A 12,525-nucleotide genomic window follows, 5' to 3' on the forward strand; every position below is an offset into this window, starting at 1 on the left:
GAAATATGCTAAACAACGAGGAATAAGAACATATCAATATCTAATAAAGCAATGTCTACCTCTGATAAACTTAGTGTATACTTGGAGGAAAACGCGTGAGTAATTCACTGCATTGCAATTGGTAAGTGCTTATAATATAGTTGCTAACTCTGTCTAGAGATTTAGAAACATTTTCACTCAAGGGTATTATTTTTTCTGGTTTTTGAAGAGGAAGGATGAATCCATTTGGCAAAGAAGAAAAAGACCCCCCAAAAAGCAACAAAAGCAGATAAGAGCAACCCTTAACATTGTATTTTTAGGGGGACTGTGGAGCCCCTCCGGGTGCACTCAGTCCATTCTAGAGAGAGGGGGTAACTGACTTCCATAGGAGACCAGAGTCCACTCATCAGACAGCTGCAGGGACTGATCCTTTTGTGCAACTGACTGATGTACTCGGCCATCTTCTAAGGTAAGCAGCCCATGCAGTCACCTATCCTGTGCCGTTCTTGTGTCCCCACGCTGGGCTTTCAGCCTCTAACATTCCTCACACTTCTCATTTTCAAGCCATTCCACTGTATCCCAGTGAGTCTCTGCTCTCTGCTACACAGGGTGCCTTCCCCTTCCGCCTCTCCAACATGCTCTCCATTTCATGTCTTCACTCACAAACTTCTCAAATGGGAGCGACTTATAAATACAACTGCATCCAAAGGTAGCTCAGGGTCAGGATCTGGGATCCATCTGGCCTCTGTTCTCCAATGGTCCTTTTGGTCCTCTGTGGAAACATCTCTTCTCTTTTAATCATCCCACATTTGGTTAATAATAATAATGATTAATAGTTACTGAGAGATTATGGCTCTGATTTTAAGTGCTTCAAATGTTATAAATGTGTCATCATTATAAGTATTTCCTTTTCTTCATGAAGTGCTAGACAAGGTCTTCCACTAAGACCAAGGTGGAGGTGGAAGGTCAGAAGCTTGAGCACAGAAGAGGTATGAAAAAGCATTGGACAGTGGGAAAGCAGCTTGTTAAAAATATAACAAGATTTCCAGATACAGGCATGTGAAGCTAAGCAACTGTTTTTATCTAAGGATGGAGCTTTGCCAAGCAAGCATTAAACAAAGGAAGGAGAGACTGTTCAGAGAGTTGGGGTATTTATAAGACAGTGTCTTTAATGCTGGTTCACAAAACACACTGTTTGAGATTGTCAGGCTAGAATCACTTTGTTAGATGTAGGAACTCTGAAAGGTGGGATATTTAAGCAAATGACCTGGAATTATTGAAGTTGTGGTCAGGGAGGGTATGAATCTGCAGTATTGGATGTTTTGCAGTCTGGTGTTCTCAAGATCTGGCACTTCTTCCCTGGGACTAGAAAGCAACAATGGGGATGTTCTAAACCAGGGCTTTATGACTTAAAATACAATATTTTATTGTCTATTTATATACATATATATATTAGAAATTACATTAAACAACTATTTTCTGTGGTCACCAATGGTATTCTTGCGGCTACCTCAAATTCAGCCTTTAACATTTTGAAGTCACTTGCCTATAGTACCTGCATAATTAGGCATAATTAACTTCCTCCTTCCTGAAATGCTTTCTTCATTTGGATTCTGGGACCCACACCTGCCTCTGTCTACTTCGTTTTGCATCCTGAGTGTGCCCACCTGTGCTTTTCCCTGTGTCATGGGACTACTTTTGTTAGTTTACTCATCCCTGCAGATACTTTCACCCACTTTCAGGATTTTAAATATCAGATGCATTTTTCCAAACTCTAATTACAGCCCTGAACTTCATCCTGAGTTCCAAATGTGAGTGAAATTCTCTACTTTTTGCCAACTAGATACTATGGAGACAGCTCAAAATTCAAATTTCCATACCTGACCTGGATCATTCTATCCACAAACTTGCTTCTATTCTCATGTTCCTCAATTCAGTAAAACATTCATACTAAGGTGTGGAGGTTTTGAAACATGTCTTCGAGGGTTTTTTGTTTTGGTTTGGTTTTTTTGACATTACTTCCGTAGAGAGAAGTACTGTTCATGTTCCTTCCTCATAAATTTTGGAGGGATTGTGATGGCTTCAGTCAATATTGTACTGCCGAACTTCCCCTATGAGATCTTTGAGACTGGATCATAAAAGCTAATACAACTTCCACCTGAAGTTGCACTTGCAACCCTGAGCCACCAAATAAAAGGCCACCTACAGTGAGGCCGCTATGTTGCAAGGAAGCAAAATCACATGGGGGATACAGGTAGACTCTGGAGTTTTCAGTTTTCATCTTTACTTTCTCCCCACCCGTCTGCCAGACACATAAATAAGATTAGTTAATTCCAGCTCACATCATTGAGTTACCCTCGGCTTTCAGTTCTTCCAAGCAGAAGCCTCATACAGACATCACAGACCAGAAACATGCCATCCTTGACACGCCCTTCTGAATCATTGGCCTTGAGAATTGCAGTGAATAATAGAATAGGCATAGTAGAATGGTTGTTATTTTAAAGTTTTAGGTGGTTTGTTGTGCATCAATACTTACTGGAACAGACTTTGGCACTTGGAAGTAATTGTGGTTACAGCTACAACAAAATCCCGAAAGATGCAGCAGTGGCTGTAGGACCAGGCAATGTGTGGGACTAAGGGTTCAAGAAAAGGCTGGGAGTCCAGGGAGGCAATTTTGTCAATACCTTCAACCACAGTGTCATGGAAATCAGAAAATATACTTAATGAATTGAGAGATTTACCTAAGATGATTTCAAAGCAGATTGTTAAAACTTCCAATGGCTTCTTTTAGCTGTGTATGATAAGACAAAAATAGAAAGAGATGAGCTAAAAATGAATCTTTCAGGTTTCAGAAAAAATAATTAAAGGAAATAGAAAAGATCCAGAATTTTCTGCGTTCAAAAATAAAGCTATTATTTTCCTAGTTTCTCCCAGAATGATATTCTCAAAGTAAGGAAGGGCCTAGACCAAAGGTCAAATTGAGGGTGACGCCAACAGGGTAAAGGCAAACCACGTATGTGATTATAAAACCTTTTTGACAAGATCTCAGCAAGATTTAAATTGGTGCTTATAGACTCTTAAGGAGTCTTAAGAAGATCTGAAGATGTCTTTCTATCTTTCTGCATGCCTTATAAGCCCTCTCAGTAAAGCACTTATGAATTATAAGACTGTTGCCTCAAGGCAGCCCAAGTCAAAGAAGAGCTTATTGAAATACCATTTGTGTGACTTTTGCCTAAATGGAGAGTATTATAAACTGATACATAGGAACTTTAAAATATTTGCAAAAGAATTGTATGAGCTTGAGCTGACGGAGACAGAAACAGTATGAAATGAAGAGACTTATTGATCCACAACCTTATATGGGGAGGAATCAGGTTGAGACAAAAAAGTCATCTCTTTTGTTCATAAGTTTTTAGCTCAAGAAGATTCATACTGGAGAGACTGTACTTTAAAGACCCATCTGCACCTATATTTAATTTAGATGATGAGACCCTAGATTTTTTATTTGATTCTATAATGGAGTGAGAAATTTAGAGGAGGAGCTAGGTGTATGTCACATGTGAGAGAGATGTAAATCAGATTTCAAACTTCAGTAGTTTTAAAACATGGCTTAAGAAACCTTCACACTCTGTATTGAGTGATCGGGTCCATGCACCTTTTCCTTTGCACCAGTAGAGCATGTCTATCATAATGTTGGATTATTTACAATTTTAGATCACAGAAGGTACAGCTTCTACCGTGCTCACTAGCTCATTTGTACTTGGAGCCCTGAGTCACCATGGAAGAAGTACAAACACCTCAAGTCTGCCATATTATAAGGGATTTAAACCATATGGGGAGACAATATTGATAGTCCAAATCATTAGTTCTTTCCATCCAGCTGCCAGAAATGTGAGTGAATGAGGTTTTAGTTAATTCCAGTCCCTCAGTCTTTAAGTTACCCCCATCTTTCAAGTTTTTGATGAATCCCCAGAGGTCATGGAGTTGAGAAAAACCATCTCTGTGGTGGTTGCCATTTCTGAATTCCTGACCAACAGAAATCATGAGTATAATTAAGTTTGGTGTGGTTTGCTATACAACAATGAAAATCAGAACACCAAATCAGATTCCTGGAGGTTATCCTTAACACATTCCTTCTTATGTGCACACCTGTATCTCAATTAATGTCAAGTATCAATTTTCTACTTCTAAAGTATCTGTTGATTTTATCCTTACCCGAATTAACCCTCCCATCAACCAGCTTTCTCTCTGACATAAGAAATGATCCGTCTATTCTACTTATTATTCTTCAACTAAAGTGATGTTTCTAAAGTAGAAATATAATTATCATTTTCTCCAGTCGTTTGGACTCTCCCACCACCTAGCCCTTTTCAATACAACATGGTTCACAGGGACCCTCATGAGATGAACCTCATTATTCTGTTTAGGTTTGGCCCTCAGCTCTCATATTATGCTCCATACTCTTCTTAGCTATAAAGAGCTCCTTTAATTTTCTCAAACACATCCTCCTTTTTCTCTCACTGCTAGGCCTCTTAATTGGCTATTCTCTTTGTTTTACATTCAGTGGTGCCCATTCTACTGCCGAACTCTTAGTTATTCATCAGTTCTCAGCACAGATATCACCTTGTCCATAGCCTCTAGCCTTATTCCCATCCTTTTAGTTGTCTATGCATTGTTTGACTTTCCTACTAGTCTGTAAACTCCTAGAAAGTAGGAACTTCCTTTTTCAAGTGAATAAAGAAATGAAACAGAAGTTGATAACATGTGTCCCCTAAACTCAGGGAGACATCTTTCCTCCAGAGGAAAGAGGGACAAGAATAAATTTTAAATGGATGTAATTTAGAGAAAGATAGAATAATTTCTGTCTGGAGAAACAAAAATAGCCTTTTACAAATAGTTGTTTTCAAAGTGGGCCTTGGTGAATAACAATTAACAAAACTAAAGCCAAAAAAATCTTCTATATTCCCAAGAAATCTGGTGATTTTATGTGAATGTCTATAGAAATAAAATCTATTTATACCTACCCCAAGCTACTCCATCAAATTATAACCCATTTTCCCTTCAGAAATAAAACCTCTCTGAAATATTTTGAAATATTGAAAACAATCTGTAGGTGCTTACAAATAGAGATGATTTGCACGTGCTTACAAATGGGTATCTATCTTTGATATCTAGGCCATCCTTTTTCTGAAATGCTTAATGATGGTAGAGTTGTACCCAACCAAGGTCACAAGGGCCTGGTCTCCTCCTATCCTAGTGGGTGCAGTTTTAAGGAAATGCTGAAGGGCATTCTCATCATGGCAACAGAAATCACAACCAGTAATCATCACAGAGTTTGAAGAGCCCTCAAAAAGATAAGCTACAGGTTTAATTTTTAATTGGAGCTTGTTAGAGCCAAGGCAAATATATCTAAAAGGGTTGGGAGCCCTTTTATAGGGGAATTCTGTGTTGATTATAGAATATGCCTCCTCCTAGGCAGACATTATGCATTTCATCATGGTTTGGGTTTTACAGGGTTTCCTGTCATCCACTTATTCAAATAATTTCAAATAAGGCTTTTTGCCAAGAGTATCTTGAATAATACTTTCTTGAGAACAATTGTGAATGAAGTATCTGTTTCAGAATTCTAAGTGCCCCTGATGGCATTGTCCATTCTGGATATTCTTATTGTTTGTTTTGGCTTGGGCAGTAATCGTAAGCATGTAATGTCACTGGTATAAAACCAAAAGAGTAATGAGAATTAGGAAAGTTCATATGATGAAGTATTTTTATGTTACATCCATCATTTATCTATCCATTTAGTCCCTCATTTATTCAAAGTATTTGTTAAGCTTCAAACATGTATTATCAGGCAAATAATAGTACTTATCTCAGGATTATTGTGAAGATTTTAAGTTAATATTTGTAAAGCATTTAGAGCAATTGCATTAGTCAGGGCTTTCCAGAGGGACAGAACTAATAGGATAGATGTATATATGAAAGGGAGTCTATTAAGGAGAAGTGACTCACATGATCACAAGGTAAAGTCTCATGATAGGCCATCTGCAAGCTGAGGAACAAGGAAACCAATAAAGGCTCAGTCTGAGTCCGAGTCCCAAAGCCTCAAAAATAGGGAAGCTGATTTTCCAGCCTTCAGTCTGTGGCTGAAGGCCTGAGAGGCCCTGGCAAACTACTGATGTAAGTCCAAAAGACAAAGGCCAAAGAACCAAGAGTTTAATGTTCAAGGGCAGGAAGCATCCAGCACAGGAGAAAGATGAAAGGGGGAAGACTCAACAAGCCAGCTTAACCCACCTTCTTCTGCCTGCTTTGTTAGAGCCACTCTAGCAGCAGATTGGATGGTGCCTACCCACGCTGAGGGTGGGTCTTTCTCTCCCAGTCCACTGACTCAAATGTTATCTCCTCTAACAACACCCTCACAGACACACTCAGAAACAAGACTTTGCATCGTTCAGTTCTGGAGGCCAGTAGTGCAAAATCAAGGCGTCTATAAGGTTGATTCCTTCTTGGGGCCTCGGAGGGAAAATCCACTCCATGATTCTCTCCTAGCTTCTGGTGACAGCTGGTAATCCTTGATGTTCCTTGGCTTGTGACAGCATCACTCCAATCTCTACCTTTGTTGTCACATGGTATTCGCTCTCTACATCCTTGTGTTTCTGCTTTCTCTTCCTATAAGGACACCAGTCACTGGAGCAGGGCCCACCTGATTCTAGCATGACTTCATCCCAACCAACATCTGCAGATTTCCAAGTAAGGTCATATCCCTAGGTTCCTGTTGGACATGAGTTCTGGGGAGACACTAGTCAACACAGCACACCATCTATGTCCCCAAAGTTTATTGCACAGAGGATTGTAAGAAAAGATACTACAGATCCTAAGTGTTTTTAAAATATGTACAATGAGCTCATTCTCTTGCATTATGATGATTTCTAGTTTGTGCCCTGTATTCTTGAGCATATTATCTGATGACACATTGTCTCCCATGAAGTGAGAAGAGCTTTGCCCTGAGAAGGAGTCTGAAAGCATCCACTAGGCAGGTGGAAGCTCAGGCTTATGTCTGAGTCTCAACCTAGCTCTCACCCTGAGTGGGTTAGAGATTTACACTGGCCTGTGCCAGCCCAGAACTGAGTGGACTGTGGATCCCACGTGACGAAGAGACCACACTTGATAAACTATATTGTCAGGTTTCACACAATTCCATCTGATTTTGTTGAATATGTTGTTTTTATCTCAGGCATGCTTTAGAAAATTTCAACTGCACACATGTTTAATACGTCAGCCAGGGCAGAGCAGCAAACATCTGAGACCAGATCAGTGGTAGCAGCAGTAAATTCTCATGGATTCCCAGGACAAAGGAAAATGTTTGGAAGAAGAGCCACAGTTTGAACATCTAGCTACTTCTGCTTCCAAACAGTTTCTTTCCCCCAGTGAAAACTTTGAAATTTATGAATTTTCAAGTTTTTATTAATTAAGGCTACAATTTTCATATGAAACATACACTCTTTAAGTTGATGTTTGTTTGATTTAATTGGGATAAAATCAGTCCTGTGAGCAATGTGTGTCATTGACGAAGCTGCTTACACCTCTAGATTTCAGCTTCTCCAAATACAAAACAAATACTATTATCTGACACTTGCCAGCAGGACTGAGTCAGAATGCATTAAACCAAGGCTTTAAAATAAACTCTGGATTTTTCAAAGGGAAGGTAAGGGCCAGGCCTCTTACTTACCTGGTAAATGTGAAAGAGCATGATCTCTTAAAAAGTCTACAGACCTGCAGTTGATATCGCCGTCCTTCTCATCTACAAAATAAAGTACAAATCATACTCTATCCACCACAAGGAGTCTCTTCTGAAAGTCTGGATACTAATTTTTAGTGAATATTAATGAGAAGATCTGGAGTTGGAACTATTGATATTCATATTTGGAAACGTGAAGACCTTTCCACTAACTTTCTGCTGACTCCATTGAAATTGTCCCATAAGTGACCAACCTGGGCAGGAACCACAACTTTCCCAAGGGCCTCAATGCAAGGGCATCCTTGGTTAAAACTCAATAAAGAGGAGGCTCTAACAGCACTTTTAGAGGTTTCTTCTTATAGAAAATGTGACTTTCCTTGAGTGTGCATTTAAATTAAATTAGAAGAAAATAGGCCTATTACTCTGAGACATTTTTATTTAAAGCATTTTCATCCAAAAAGTGATGGCGTGAAGCTATATTGGGACTATGTATTTCAGCATTACTCAGGAAAATATAAAGCAGTTTTACCTTATGGTATGAGGATACTGAAAATTGGTTTCATGCTATAATATGAAGGAAGAACATTGGGCTGAACAATAAAATTTGTTTTTGTTTTTGTTTTTGTTTTTTTGAGATGGAGTCTTACTCTGTCACCCAGGCTATAGTGCAGTAGCACGATCTCAGCTCACGGTAACCTCTGCCTCCCAGATTCAAGCGATTCTCCTGCCTCAGCCTCACGAGTAGCTGGGATTATAGACACATGCCACCACACCCAACTGATTTTTCTATTTTTAGTAGAGACAGGGTTTCACCAGATCTCGAACTCCTGACCTCAAGAATCCGCATTCCTCCGCCTCCCAAAGTGCTGGGATTACAGGCATGAGCTACCATGCCCAGTCTGAACAATATGAGACCAGGATTGTGCCTGTTTCATCCATCACTTCCTGGATGTAACTTTTGCCACTGGGGGGGGCATGCTTTTTCATCTGCAAATGAAGGGGTTGAACTACAGGCTCTAGAAGTTTGTTTCAAATTTAAAATTAAATTATATATTTCTAATTTATTTTAGCTTAGTCACTACTCTATAAATGATAACATGCGTACTTAATGTTTGACATTCTAACTAGAATTATTATTTTACCACTTCAAATGTAAGGTAGCATCCTTGCCACAGTATATAAGCCTGGGGTTTGCTTGGGGAGAGAGAGAAAAAATACAACAGAAGATTCCCCACACTCTCTTTCAGTTACGGCTCCCCTTCCCATTCCTCAAACCAGGAACAGTGTTTTTCCTAGGACTCTTTCTGGCTACACCATTGGACAGTTCTAATATTTGAGCCAACTTTAAATCTAAACTGTGAGTGTGCTCCCTCTACCTTAACCAGAATGAGAACCTTTCAGGAAGTCTTATTGCCCATTACTATGCAATACTCCTTCCTAAAAACAGTCACTTTCAAATAATTTGGCTGAGCTTCTCCTCAGTCCTTCTGTTAAGAGTTCCCGAATGGAAGGCGTGCAGGTGAACAAGATAATGTTCAGCTGCTCTCAGAGATTGCCTTCTGCCTTTTGCCGCTCCGATTGGCCAATACCCTCTAAAACACAAACAGTTAAAGGGAAGTCCCAGGATGCCAAGCTAGCTAATGGCAAGAGATCATGATCCTTTTAGCTTTTTTGAGCTTGCCCTTTACCTTCAGTGCTTTTCCACAAATACCCTGATGCACTTTTCATACTTTGGCAACATTCAACCAATATTTTACACTCAACTAACTAAAATGACATCGGGAATACCAAATATCGCATGCCATTTTCCATCTTTTAAATGATCTACACACCTGGACCTGATATAAGGAGATGCTAGATTTAATAGAGGCATTTACCAAGTTTACTGGAATATAGTAGAGAGGCATTTCCTTTTGCCTGAGAGGGTGGGAGAGAGAGAGCAGTGACTCTGCTCTGGAGATGCTTTCAGATGGATGCTGAGGGATTTTAAAAAAAAATGCAAACAGAAACATCTCTGTAAAATCAAGTGATTTTTATAACCTGAAACGGAGCTAGATTGATAAGATCTAAATGAGGCAGGGTGAGAAAATGCAATCCTTTCCACTCTGTGTTATAAAATAACTCTAAATTTAAAAAGCATTGCCATTGCCAAGTATTGCATTGCTCTAAAATTCATGCCCATAGAATATTCAAAAGCATTAAGTTCTACTTTTCAAAAAGCATTTGTTTATTGATCAGATAATTACATAAGTTTGAAGTGCCAAGCAGGTATAAATAAGCAGGAAGGACCTGATGTGTTATTCATCACTAAGTCTCAGGGACTTAATTATTAATGCTCACTGTAGTTGTGAAAAATAACTCGCAAGGAGATTTGCACATATCTGTATCTACCTGCTAGGTTTCTTTCTATTCCTTGAGAAGTCTTCAGTTGGCACAGAATCTTTGGGCATATAAAAATATTCAGTCTTGGCCTTGAAGATAAGTCCCAGCCCATTAAATGTTTACCTGCACATAGAATGGCGGCAGGTGAGACGACGACCAGGAGCCAGGAAATATTTCAGGCACAGTTGACCTGTACACAAATGTACCCTGGACTGCACAATTGATAGAAAATGACAACTACATTAAAATGGCCATTTTTGTGACTCAGAAAAATGACTTTTTTTGTTATAGCAATATATACACACACACACGTATATTACAAAAAATGACTTTTTTGTCACAGCAATATATACAGCTATATTTTTTTGAGTCACAAAAATGGCCACTTTAATATAGTTGTCACTTTCTATCACGGTACATGCCTGGGCATATACCTACATACATATATATACACACACGTATACATATATACACACACACACACACATATATATGTATACATCCATGCATGTACCTTGAGATGTAGTCAGTGTGGTGGAGTTGCAGAGTACAAGCTGGAGAACCACACGGTCAACTTCAGATGTCAGCTCCCCCAACAACCAACTCCTTAATCTCCCCATCCCTCCTTCTTTCACATTTGTAAAATATGGCTAATTAGAGTACCCGGTTCCCGAGGTCATTATGAGGATTAAGGAAGTGAATATATAAAAAGCATTTAGCACCTGACACATAGAAAGTGCTAAACATGTTCATTATTCCTATCATATACTTAATAATCATATGGAAAGTTTTTATTTTTAAGTTACCATTAATTGAGTGCCTCTTGGTTTTAGGAACAATACCATGCACTGGACTGTTTTTGCTCATGTGTGGTAGAAACATGAGTTTCAAAGAGGTAAAGTAACATGTTGAAAGTTATAAAGCTAATAAGTGACAAAACTAGGATCAAAACCATAAGGCATAAACCCAAGAAGTATGAATAAGACGCCCACTCTGTGCTAACTCTTCTGCTTGAAGTTCAAAATAAAAAGGTCAGACAGGGCCTCAATCTGAGAAACTCAGAGTCTGTTGGAAGAGACGCAGATGAAAGTAGTGCTGTTATAATGTGTGTTACTCTCACCCGTAACTATAATCATTACCTCAATACGATGATTCCCAAATTTTTATTTTTTTCTTCAGTCTTCATCTTTCACTCTAGACCCAAATTTTGATCTCTCCATAGGACCAAACTAGACATTTTATTAACTTTATTAATTTCAACATATCTTCAATATAATTAATCTGTTTTTTTCCTATGAATATAACTATTTCTATACTGCCTTCTTATCCAGATGCAAACTTTGGAGTCCTATTTTTTAATCCATCTTTCTTTTTTGCCCTGATCTGATTGGTAAAATTATCAGTTAAAGCAACGATAGCCTTTTCAATTGTATTAAAAATACACCATGCTTAAGGATTTATTTGACAAAATAGGTGGTAGATGTGTACACTGAAAACAAAACATTACTGACAAAAAATAAAGGATACATAAATAAGCTGAGATATATACTTATTCTAAAGTTACAAGACTAAATTTTATCAAAATTCAAATTCTCCACAAATGCAATCCCAATCATAATCCCAACAAGCTTGTTTGTAGAAATGAATACAGGCACGCCTCATTTGATTGTGCTTTGCTTTATTGCGCTTCACAGATATTGTATTTTTAGAAATTCAAGGTTTGTGGCAATGCCACATTGAGAAAGCTTCTGGGTGCCATTTTCCAACAGCATATGCTCACTTCATGTTTCAGTGTGAGATTTTGGTAATTCCCACAGTACTTCAAACTTTTTCATTATATTACCTCTGTTATGGTGATCTGTGATCAGTGATCTTCGATGCTGTGATTGTCATTGTTTCGAGGCATTCGCTTAAGAGGGAGAACTTAACAGGGGTTGTGCTTGATCTGACTGCCCTCCTGAGCCGCTCGCTCCCTCTCCTCAGGCCTCTGTATTCCCTGAGATACATCAACATTGACATTTGGACAATTAATAACCTATAATGGCCTCTAAATGTTCAAGTGAAGGGAAGAGTAGCAGTTCTCTCACTTTAAATCAAAAGCTAGAAATAATTAAGCTTAGTGAGGAAGGCACATTGAAAGCCGAGATAGCCCAAAAGCTTGGCCTCTTGCACCAAACAGTGAAAGGAAAAGTTCTTGAAAGCAATTAAAAGTGTATTCCAATGAACACACAAATGATAGGAAAGTGAAACAGCCTTATTGCTGATAGGCAGAAAGTTTTAATGATCTGTATAAAACAGCAAACCAACCACAACATTCCCTTAAGTGAAAATCCCTAACTCTCTTCAATTCTGTGAAGGCTAAGAGGGGCGAGGAAGCTGCAGAAGAAAAGTTTGAAGCTAGCAGAGATTGGTTCATGAGGTTTAAGAAA

This window comes from Macaca fascicularis, chromosome 13 (assembly GCF_037993035.2).
Source record: "Macaca fascicularis isolate 582-1 chromosome 13, T2T-MFA8v1.1".
Taxonomy (NCBI): Eukaryota; Metazoa; Chordata; class Mammalia; order Primates; family Cercopithecidae; genus Macaca; species Macaca fascicularis.